This window comes from Tenrec ecaudatus, chromosome 5 (genome assembly GCF_050624435.1).
Source record: "Tenrec ecaudatus isolate mTenEca1 chromosome 5, mTenEca1.hap1, whole genome shotgun sequence".
Lineage (NCBI taxonomy): Eukaryota > Metazoa > Chordata > Mammalia > Afrosoricida > Tenrecidae > Tenrec > Tenrec ecaudatus.
This window is the reverse complement of record NC_134534.1, coordinates 161,102,145-161,111,865: the sequence shown is the minus strand read 5'-3', so window position 1 is coordinate 161,111,865 and position 9,721 is coordinate 161,102,145.

The following is a 9,721-nucleotide window of genomic DNA, read 5'->3' as shown; positions in this document are numbered from 1 at the left end:
TTGGAACCTACGAGCAGCGTCCTGGAAGAACAGGTCTGGTGACCTGAGCTAGGAACGCTAACCACCCGGCAAAGCCCATGGGGGCAGTTGGACTCCGTCCTCTCAGGTCCCTACAAGTCAGAATTGTCTCGACGACGCACAGGCAGCAATAACTGAAAGAAGCCAGGCTAAAAAAGTTCCACCTGTCTGATTCCAATTATATGACATTCCGGGAATGGGAGCCGCTGTCACCATAACAATATAGCTGCCTCACTCCCAGAGTGTCCAAGGAAACGTTTCAGCTGAAGTTATCCATTCAGAGGTGGACAGAGGAGCTGATTGAGCCAACGGAGTCAGTCATGGGGAAGCATGTGCCACCCCCCAGACAAGCACAGGAAGGCATCTATCTGTAGGTTGGTATTCCTCAGAAGCTGAGCCAACAAGGAGAAGAGAGTATGAGAGCTCTGGGAGGGAGCATCTGTAGAAGGAACATTTATGGTTGGCATGGAATAAATGGTGTCCATCTAAAACATGTGTTGGGATTCTGTACCTGTGGCTATAATCCCATTTGAAAGCAGGGGCTTCTTTGTTATGTTAATGAGGTTAGATTAAGATATGTCTTTTGTTTTTTACATCATTTTATTGGGGGTTCTTACAACTCTTGTTACAATCCATACATCAATTGTATCTGACATATTAGTACATATATTGCCATTGTTCTTTTCTAGACATTTACTTTCTCTTTTGAGCCCTTGGGATCAGCTCCTCTTTTTTCCCTTCCCCCCCGCCTCAGGGCCCCTTGATAGATTATACATTGTTATTATTTTCATATCTCACACTGACCGCTGTCTCCCTTCCCCTCTGGTTCTGTTGCTCTTCCCGCAGGTGGGGGTGGGGTGTGTGTGTGTGTGTGTGTGTGTGTGTGTGTGTGTGTGTGTGTGTGGTTATGTGCCATTCATTGTAATCAGTGCCCTCTTCCTCCCCTCCACTTCTCCCCTTCCCCCTACCCTTTTGGGATCACTATTCCCATTCCTATGCCTGGCTTCCATGTGTTGTGAGCTTTATCTCTTGCCTACACCTATGTCTTCAACCTACTTTAAAAAAAAATTCTACTGTGAATTAGGTGAAGGCTTTCGAAGCAAATCAGAGTTTTACCTTCAGCAACTCATGTGCATTCCGACTCATATCATTGCCATTCCTTCAGGGTACCATCGCTTAGACCCCTTCCTCCTGGTATTTCTTGCGTCCAGTTGCCCTTTCCCAGCGGTTCTCAACCTGTGGGTCGCGGCCCCTGTGGGGGTCAAACAACCCTTTCACAGAGGTCCCCTAATACATCCTGCATATCAGATATTTACACTACAATTCATAACAGTAACCAAATTATAGTTATGAAGTAGCAACAAAAGTAATTTTATAGTTGGAGGTCACCACAACACGAGGACCTGCCTGAAAGGGTCACGGCATCAGGAAGGTGGAGACCCACTGTTCTATCCTAATCTTTTGAGGTCAGGTCTGGGAGCCACATCTGATCGCCAGCTACACGAGGGAGGAGAATCCAACCCCATACCTGCCCACGAATAACACCTGAGGAAGACGGCACACATGCCTCCCCCTCCCAACTTTCCCTCTCCCCTGGGCTCGACCATTGAAGCGTCACCGGCAGTACTCACGATTTGGGTGGTTTATTAGGGAAGCTAACAGATTACAAAATGGGAAGGCTATGCTGCTTTTGCCTGCCGTCCCTCTTCTCAGCCATGCTGGCAGACACGCCTCTCTCTGGCCCCCTGGCCTCTGCCCCACGCAAGTGTCACACAGCTCCCCCGGCACCAGGACACTCGTATATTCGAAGGGCACCCAACCTGCAAGCCAGCCTCCTCCCGCATGACCAGACTCAGCTGTACTCCCTCTGTGGGGCCTCTGGTATCTCTGCTGCCACTTCACACAGGAATTTCACTTGCAGTCCGCTGGTGGCTCTTCTTTCTTAACGGGATCCTCTCGCTTCCTGCTGCTGAGATTCTACACCCAGTAGAATGGCAAACCGGACCAACCCTCTCTATCAGTGTTTCACACAGCCCATTTGTGTGGTCCAACCCAGTGATTCGGTGGAAGCCACCAAGACTATGGACAGGAGAGCCATTCCCCGGAATTTCACTTCACCACACCTTCTGAAGGTTGTCTTTGGGTGAATGCTGCCCTTTTCATCTTAAGTGGCTGAGTAACGCGGAGACGCGCTTTGCTCCAGGCTGGAGCTAAGGGACATCATTTTAGGGGGTCCCACAGTCTCAGTATGACTAGAAAGCTTGGTCTCTTTGATGGTTGCGAGTTCTCTTCACATTTTTTTCTCCCATTCCGTGCGGGGCCTTCAAATGCACTCTCTTTCAGAGTCATTGGTAATGATGGCCAGGCACAGTCTAGTTTTTCTGATCTCAAGGTTGCGGGACTGATCCTGGTTTGGTCCACTAGGCCATCGCACTGTTTCCATGTGTCCGTCGGTTGTTGTCCATTTTTTTGCTGTGGAAAAGGAGAGACAGATAGTTGCACCTTATCGGGCTGCTCACAGGCGATGTTTGTGAGTGCCACCCTTCACAGCTGGTCGCCTCACGAGTGTCTCCTCAGCTTCCTTCTTTGACTCTGTGTATGAAGGCCGGAGCGTGAGCCTGCTCAGATGATTGTATTGTATGTCTTTCCATTTTGCACTGCTTACAAATTTCATTTTATAAGTCCTTTCTGCCTCTGGTGGTTAATGCTAGGTATTTCATTGATTTGGGAGATATGAAAGGCATTGCTTTCTCTTTGTTTTCTTCTGTGTTCTTCTTTCAGGTAGCTTTTGTTAGGGTTTACATTTCTGTGATTGTTTGGGACTAATACTCTCAGTAGCACACTCATCTGAGTCTCATTATGGGGTCTTCTATAAAGAAGGTCCTACCCCAAAAAAAGGCCCCTTCTGCTAGTGACAACATTAGGATGAGGAACCAGATTTTTGTAAATGATGCTTGTGGCCATTAATCCTGGTGTCCCCAAAGACACCAAGTGCAACTCTGTCTTGAAACCTGGTTGGTTGCATCTAAGAAGTGTTCAGAACTTTGCCCTCTGTATGTTCCACCACCTTCATGAATACATTTTCAGTAAATGTGAAGAGACATAAAAACATTCTCTGTCCAGTCTACCTGTGCTCATGGGTGTACTCCCATTCTCCACCTCTCACTGGCATTACGTTCAGCCCGTGAGTCTAGCCAAGCATGCACTCATGGACAGATCCCCCTTCATGCAGGATTGTGTCCATAACAGTATCTGCTTCTTTTGCCTTGAACTCTTCCAAACCTCCCAGGGTTTTCCCCTGCCTTTGTCATTTTTTCCCAGCATCCCCTCTTGTTGTGTATTGCCTTCTCCAACCCCCAAGCGAACGCATGTGGCTACTCCCTAGGCTGTGATGTCCTCTTGGCAGCTGCATAATTCAAGGTCAACATGAAGAGATATAAAAGTGTAGGGGTGGTATCCAACCTGCCCATCAGGTCCTAGCCTGATGGTGCCTCCTTGTGGGTGCGACCTTTTCATAAAGAGGACCCAGGGAACCTCCTCTCTCTCTGCCTTCACCCTCCTGCTTGCTGGCCACCCTGAGGACTGCCGGAGCCCTGTCATGTTTCTATCAACCTTGGATCCACATGAATTTGCACCCACCAGCCTGTGATCTTCCTGCATTCTGCATCACTGAATGTGGCTGTGTGAATTTAAAGAGTGACTTAGGGGCTAGTATCGGACTTATGCACTTGAGTTGGACAGAGCAGGTATATATATATATATATATATATATATATATATATATATATATATATATATATATATATATATATATGATTCTGACTTTGTTTCTCTACTCAACCCAGATTAAAATATGTCCCCTCCCTCCATTCCACTCCCATACCTGGCAACCACCAAAGATATTTATTCCAAGTGAAAAATCTGTTCTTGACTTGATAGAATAGTTGTCTCATACATTATTTGTCTCTTTGTGCTTGATTTATTTCACGCAGAATGATGTCCTCCATGTTTGATCCATGTTGTGAGGGGTTTCCTAGATTCATCGTTATTTATTAACATTGCTTAGCCTTCGTTTGTCTGTGTACCAAAGTATAATTACCCATTCATCCCCTGATGGGCATTTATTTAGGTTGCTTCCATGTCTCTGCTAATTATCGTGAATGGCGCTGTGACAACCGTGGATGTGCACATATGTATTTGTGTTGTAGCTCATATTCTCTAGGATATATACCAAATAGAGGAGTTGTTGGGTCATATGATATTTGTATTTCTAATTTTTTTGAGGAAGTGCCATACCACATTCATAGTGGTTGCACCACCCTACAGTCCCCCCCGGCAGTGTCTGAGCGTTCCGGTCTCTCTGTGCCCTCTCCATGTACTTAATCGCTTTTCTGAACTTTGCTACTGGTGATGGGAAGAAAATCTACTCACTTATGATAGAAAAGAAAATAAATAAGACACCAGCCAACCAAACAACAAATCGGTTGACTTTGAGTCAATTCCAACTCAAAAAGCATGAAGCAGATGGACACATTTGCCTCCCGTCGAGCTGTGGATGGCTTCAAACTGCCAACCTTTCCATTAGCAGCCAATCATGTAACCGTCAGGGCTGCTTTGGCACAGGAAAGTGGGCAGGAGTAGCGGAGACTAGTACCGACCACATGGAGACTTCTTAAGAATTCCAAGAAGAAATAAGAATCATCTCCCAGAACATAGAGAGAGCCTTTCTGTAGAGCCAGTACCCTAAATTTGGATTTCAAGTTTCCTAAACTGTGAGAAAAGAAATCTCTGTTCATTTAAACCACTCACGATGGGTAGGTATCTCTGCCACAGCTGCACTAAGAAACCAAGACAAGCCCATGTACTCTGCGATAGGGACAGCCTTAGCGTTTCACAAAGACCGAGTCAGTAGGACAGCAGCTCCATGGGGTAGGTGTGGCTATTTCCTCATTTTTAAGATTATGACAATGAGGCACATTTGAGTTTAAGATTTTGCTCAAGACCACCTAAGCACTAAGTGACAAAGTTAGGATTTTTATCCACATAGTCAGAGTCTTGAATTACAGTCCATACATGACTCTCTGCTTAACCCTCCCACTCCCCACTCTCACAGCAACACATCTTCTTTCTCAAATTAGCCTGCACTTAAAAAAAAGAAAACGCAGCTGTCCTAAGAGCATGTAAATGCATTCTATGTAAAACAGTGGATATGAAAAGAAACAATGGGTTTGAGATATACCACATATCAGATGTCTATGTCAGATGGAAGGAGTACTGGTGGTTTATTTATTTGTTTCATTATTCAATGAATATGTACATAGTGTCGGGGAAAACAGGAATCAAATCCACTATATCTATGGAAAGAGAAAATGCTCATATATTCAGTCAGAACATGTGGTAGTTATGTCATTTCATGTCAACTTGATATATAGAATGTAGGGTGGAGTCTAGCCTGTCAGTCAGGTCACAGCCTGATGGTACCTCCTTATAGGAGTGGCCTTCTCATAAGGAGGGTCCTGGGAACCTCCCTCTCTCTCTCACCTTCTTCCTGCTGAGACCGGCAAGCCCTGTGATGCAGCCACCACCACTGGATCCACAAGACTTTGCACCCATCTGCCTGTGATCTTCTTGCATTCTGCATCACTGCATGTGCCTGTGAGTCTGTAGAGAGACTTACAGACTAGTATCAGGCTTAGGGACGAGAATCAGACTTAGGGACTTGATCTGGATTGGGCTGGGATGTTTGCTTGATTTATAATTACTTCTTGATATAAAGCTCTTTCTTACACATATATATGAGTGTCACTCAATTTATTTCTCTAGTCAACCCAGCCTAACACAGAACAATATCAGGATACACAGCAGAACAGATCATTAATTGCTCATATACAAGTTCAAGTGAACTCGAGGTAAAATTTATGCTCTCACTATGCTTTATCAATCTGTGTGCTGAGCAAAAAAAGCTGGAGTCTAATATGAAGAAGAATAAAGCCTCAGGGTTTCAGGAAGACTCATTAACAGTCTGCAGTATGGAGCTGACAGACCTTGCTTGCTGACGGTAAAGAAGTACTTGTCTTGATGAAGATCAAAGACTACAGCCTTCCATGTTGGATTGCACCTTCACATAAAGGAGACAAACGGCCTCATAACTGGACCGATGAGCAAATATTATAACCAATGGAGACAAGAATGAGGTTATCAGGGATTTCACTTTACTTGGATCCAGCAGCAGTCGAGAAATCAAAAGATGTATTGCATTGGACACATCTGTTGCAAAAGACATCTTTAAAATGGTAAAGACCAAAGATGTCACTTTGAGAATGAAGGTGCACCTGACTCAGGCCAGGGTATTAGTAAGCACCTGTTTAAGGATGGTGCAGGGTTGGGTAGCATTTCATTCTGTTCACCCCTATAAATCAGGCCTGACTCGATCATTCTTTACAACAATAATGTCCAAACACTTTACAAATGGCAATCATTTAATTTTTCTAACAATCCTACCTGGTTTAAAATTAGGAAAGGTGTGCATCAGGTTACATCCCCTCACCAGACTAACTCAATCTGGATGCTGAGCAAATCATCAAAGAAGTTGACTTATATGAAGAAGAATGTGGCATCAGGATTGGAGTTTATTAGTAACCTTCAATGTACAGATGACCCTGACTTATTTGCTAAAAGTGAGGAGGACTTGAAACCCTTGTTGAAGATCAAGGATTGCAATGTTCAGTATGGATTCTGACTCAATGTTAAAAACACACACACAACTCACCATTTGGACTGTGGTAAATGGAAAACAGGCTAGCTCGTCAAGAATTTTGTCTTGCTTGGATCCACAATCATGGCTTATGGAAGCAGGAATCAGGAGACCAAAAAAGGAGTTGCACTGGGTCAATCACCTCATGTGCATGTGAAAGCTGGATTTTGAATACGAAAGAGTGCAGAAGAATGGGCAGCTTTGAATTGTGGTGCTGGAGAACACGGAAAACCCCACTGACTGCTAAAGGGACAAATCCATCTGTCTCAGCAGTACTGCCAGAGTGCTCCTTAGAGGCAAGGGTGTTGAGACTGTCTTCCATACATGACATGTTGCCACGAGAGACCAGTCAGTCTCTGGAGAAGGACATCCTGCTTGGTGAATAGAGGGACACCGAAAAAGAGGAAGGCCTGGATGGATCAGCACAGTGGCTGCAACAATGGGCTCAGCCCTAGGAACAGGATGTGAGGATGGCGCAGGAGCCGGCAGTGTCTGTGCAGGGGGTCCCTCTAGCCAGGACCCTAACCACCACAACAATCCTGCGGTGTCGAAACCACTGAAAGAATCTTCTTACAAACGGGGCAACTTGGACAAGATGGGTAAGTAACTTGGGCTAGGTTTCATAGTTGGTAAGGGACAAAATCTAGGAGGCGGTGGAGTATAAAATGTCAAACTGGTCACTGCCATAGTAAGTAAGCACATGCAGACCCATGCCTACCTTACTTACTGGGAAATCTGACACTGCTTAGCCGAATCAATAATAACAGAAAAGCAGTGTTCACGAGGCAGGGACCCTCTGCAGCTTCACCCTGGAGCAGAAAGACAGCGCTCCTCTGTGGTAGGTGCCCCCCACCCCCACCCCTGGCAAGCAACCCCGCTGCCCCTGCGCCTGTTTGTGTGCCTAGCTCAGCTTCACCCGCCACACTGCTGGTCCTTAGGCTGAACGGAGCCCTCAGTACGTTGCTTCCCCGGTGCTCGAAAATCCTCATTAAAATGCCGCTTTAGGAGATTCCTGGGACCCAGAGCCTGACTCCTCCCTCTCCCACGGCTCTCCCATAGCGATGGGAGTTTCTTGCCCCTGGGACCAGGTGGTCTTGCCTGCGCCCCCGTGGCCGCTGCGCCCCGGGCCTGACCCCGGGCCCAGGTGCTTCCCACCCCAACCCACCCCCGTTGACCAGGTTGGGGGGCCGGGCCTGGGCCTGCGCCGTCGCCGCCCCCGCGGCCAGAGATAAGGGGCCCCCGGCCCTTTGTTCCTGCTCCCAGCTGGGTAAACCCGCAAAGGGCGCGCGGCCGGGCAGGCCCAGCCCCTCGGTGCCTACGCGGCCCCGACGCCCGCCCAGGGACTGCACCCTTTGTCCCCCCCCCGAGCGACTGGGGACAATGGCTCCGAGGAGCCCGACCATTGTCCCAGCCCTTGTGTACACTCGCGGGAGGAGGCGAGAGGGGCCGCCAGGTGCGCGGGCGGCGGAATGCAGGGGTCGGCACCGGGACGCCGGGGGCCCAGCCCGGAAGCGCCGGGTCGCCGGCCGCTGGGCGGGCGCTCCGAGGCCAGGGCGGTTCCGACGCCGACCCGGCACCTCCCTCTCCCGAGTTGCCCACTCCGAGGCACGGGGACCCCACATGGGTCTAGAGGTGCTCTCCTGGCCAGCGACGTCGTCCTCCGGGCCTCCCGGGTCCGCTCCAGTTGCAGGGCGTGGTGGTGGCGGTGGCATTTTTCGAGTGAGATGATGACTCCGCTCTTGAGAAGAGTACTTCTGGCCTTTGACAGGTCTGAGCCGCCCCCGGGCACTTTGGGACCCTCGATCTCCCCACCCCCTGCTAGAGCCTCCCTCCCTTACTCCCTCCCTAGCCCCGGGAACCAACGACACCGGTTTGTTTGTGCGCCTTCAAAGCAAGCGGACTCTGGAAGCGTCCGTATTCGTTTTAGGTTTTTTTTTCCTTTTCTTGTTTGCTTCCCGTTTTGGAAACACCTGGCAAGCTGTAAAATGATTTATGAAGTGAAAGTGTTAAATGAGGCCAGCAGCTGGAGGCCTGACAGAGCTTTATGAGTTTTATTAGGTGCTCTCTTATGGAAAATCAACTTTAATCCGACCATAAAAACGAAATCTGAAAAACCTATTTGCCCTTGTAATCTCGAGCCCTGCAGCATTCTTGTGAGAGGCCACACCTTTCGTGGGATCCGGTTTATTGAGAGAGAGACTCAATCCACCCGCAGGACTTTGACACCCGCCGGGTGATGAGCGCAGAGGTCGCGTGAGAAGGTCTCCCACTCCCTATCGCCCACACTCTTCTGCGTCGCAGACAGCCCCTGGGATCTGTAGGCACACACAGGCCAGCAGTCCTTGGCCAGGCGCATCCCCTCCCGCACGTCTGCGCCTAAGAGCTTGGGTCCCAGGCTTGGCCCAGTCGCAGGGACCGGGTGTCAGGAGCTTTCTCGGGTGGGAGGTCAGGAACTCCCCTTCACCCCTTAACTCTCTAGAGGCCCAGAAGGCCCCAGGCTCAATCAAAGCTTCACGTGGGATGTGCTAGCGACAAAACTGAAGCTGGATTTAAGCCTGGACTTCTCCGAGCCACCAAGCGCAGGGAGCCACAGACGCCTGCAGGTGTGGAGCGCGCTGACTCAGTTGCGGTGGGGCTGATAGAGAGATTTGCTTTCTTCCCTGCCTCTCGGTTCAGTTTCTTCGTTCTGTTATGCATGGGGTCGCTGTGGGTCAGAACCGATTCGATGGCACCTTCCCTACAATAGTAAGTCCACCTGTTCTTAGAGGGCTGGATTCGCCCAGCACACGCGGAAAACACTCGCCCGGCGGAGATGCCACGTTCTGAGCAAGGCGGAAGAAAGGCGAACTGAGAAGGCACCAGGGAAGGGATCCTGTGGGTCAGCCCTGGGCCAGACAGTGTCTACACCTTGTCCCCTAGCTCCTGTTAAAGGACATGAAATAAACAGGT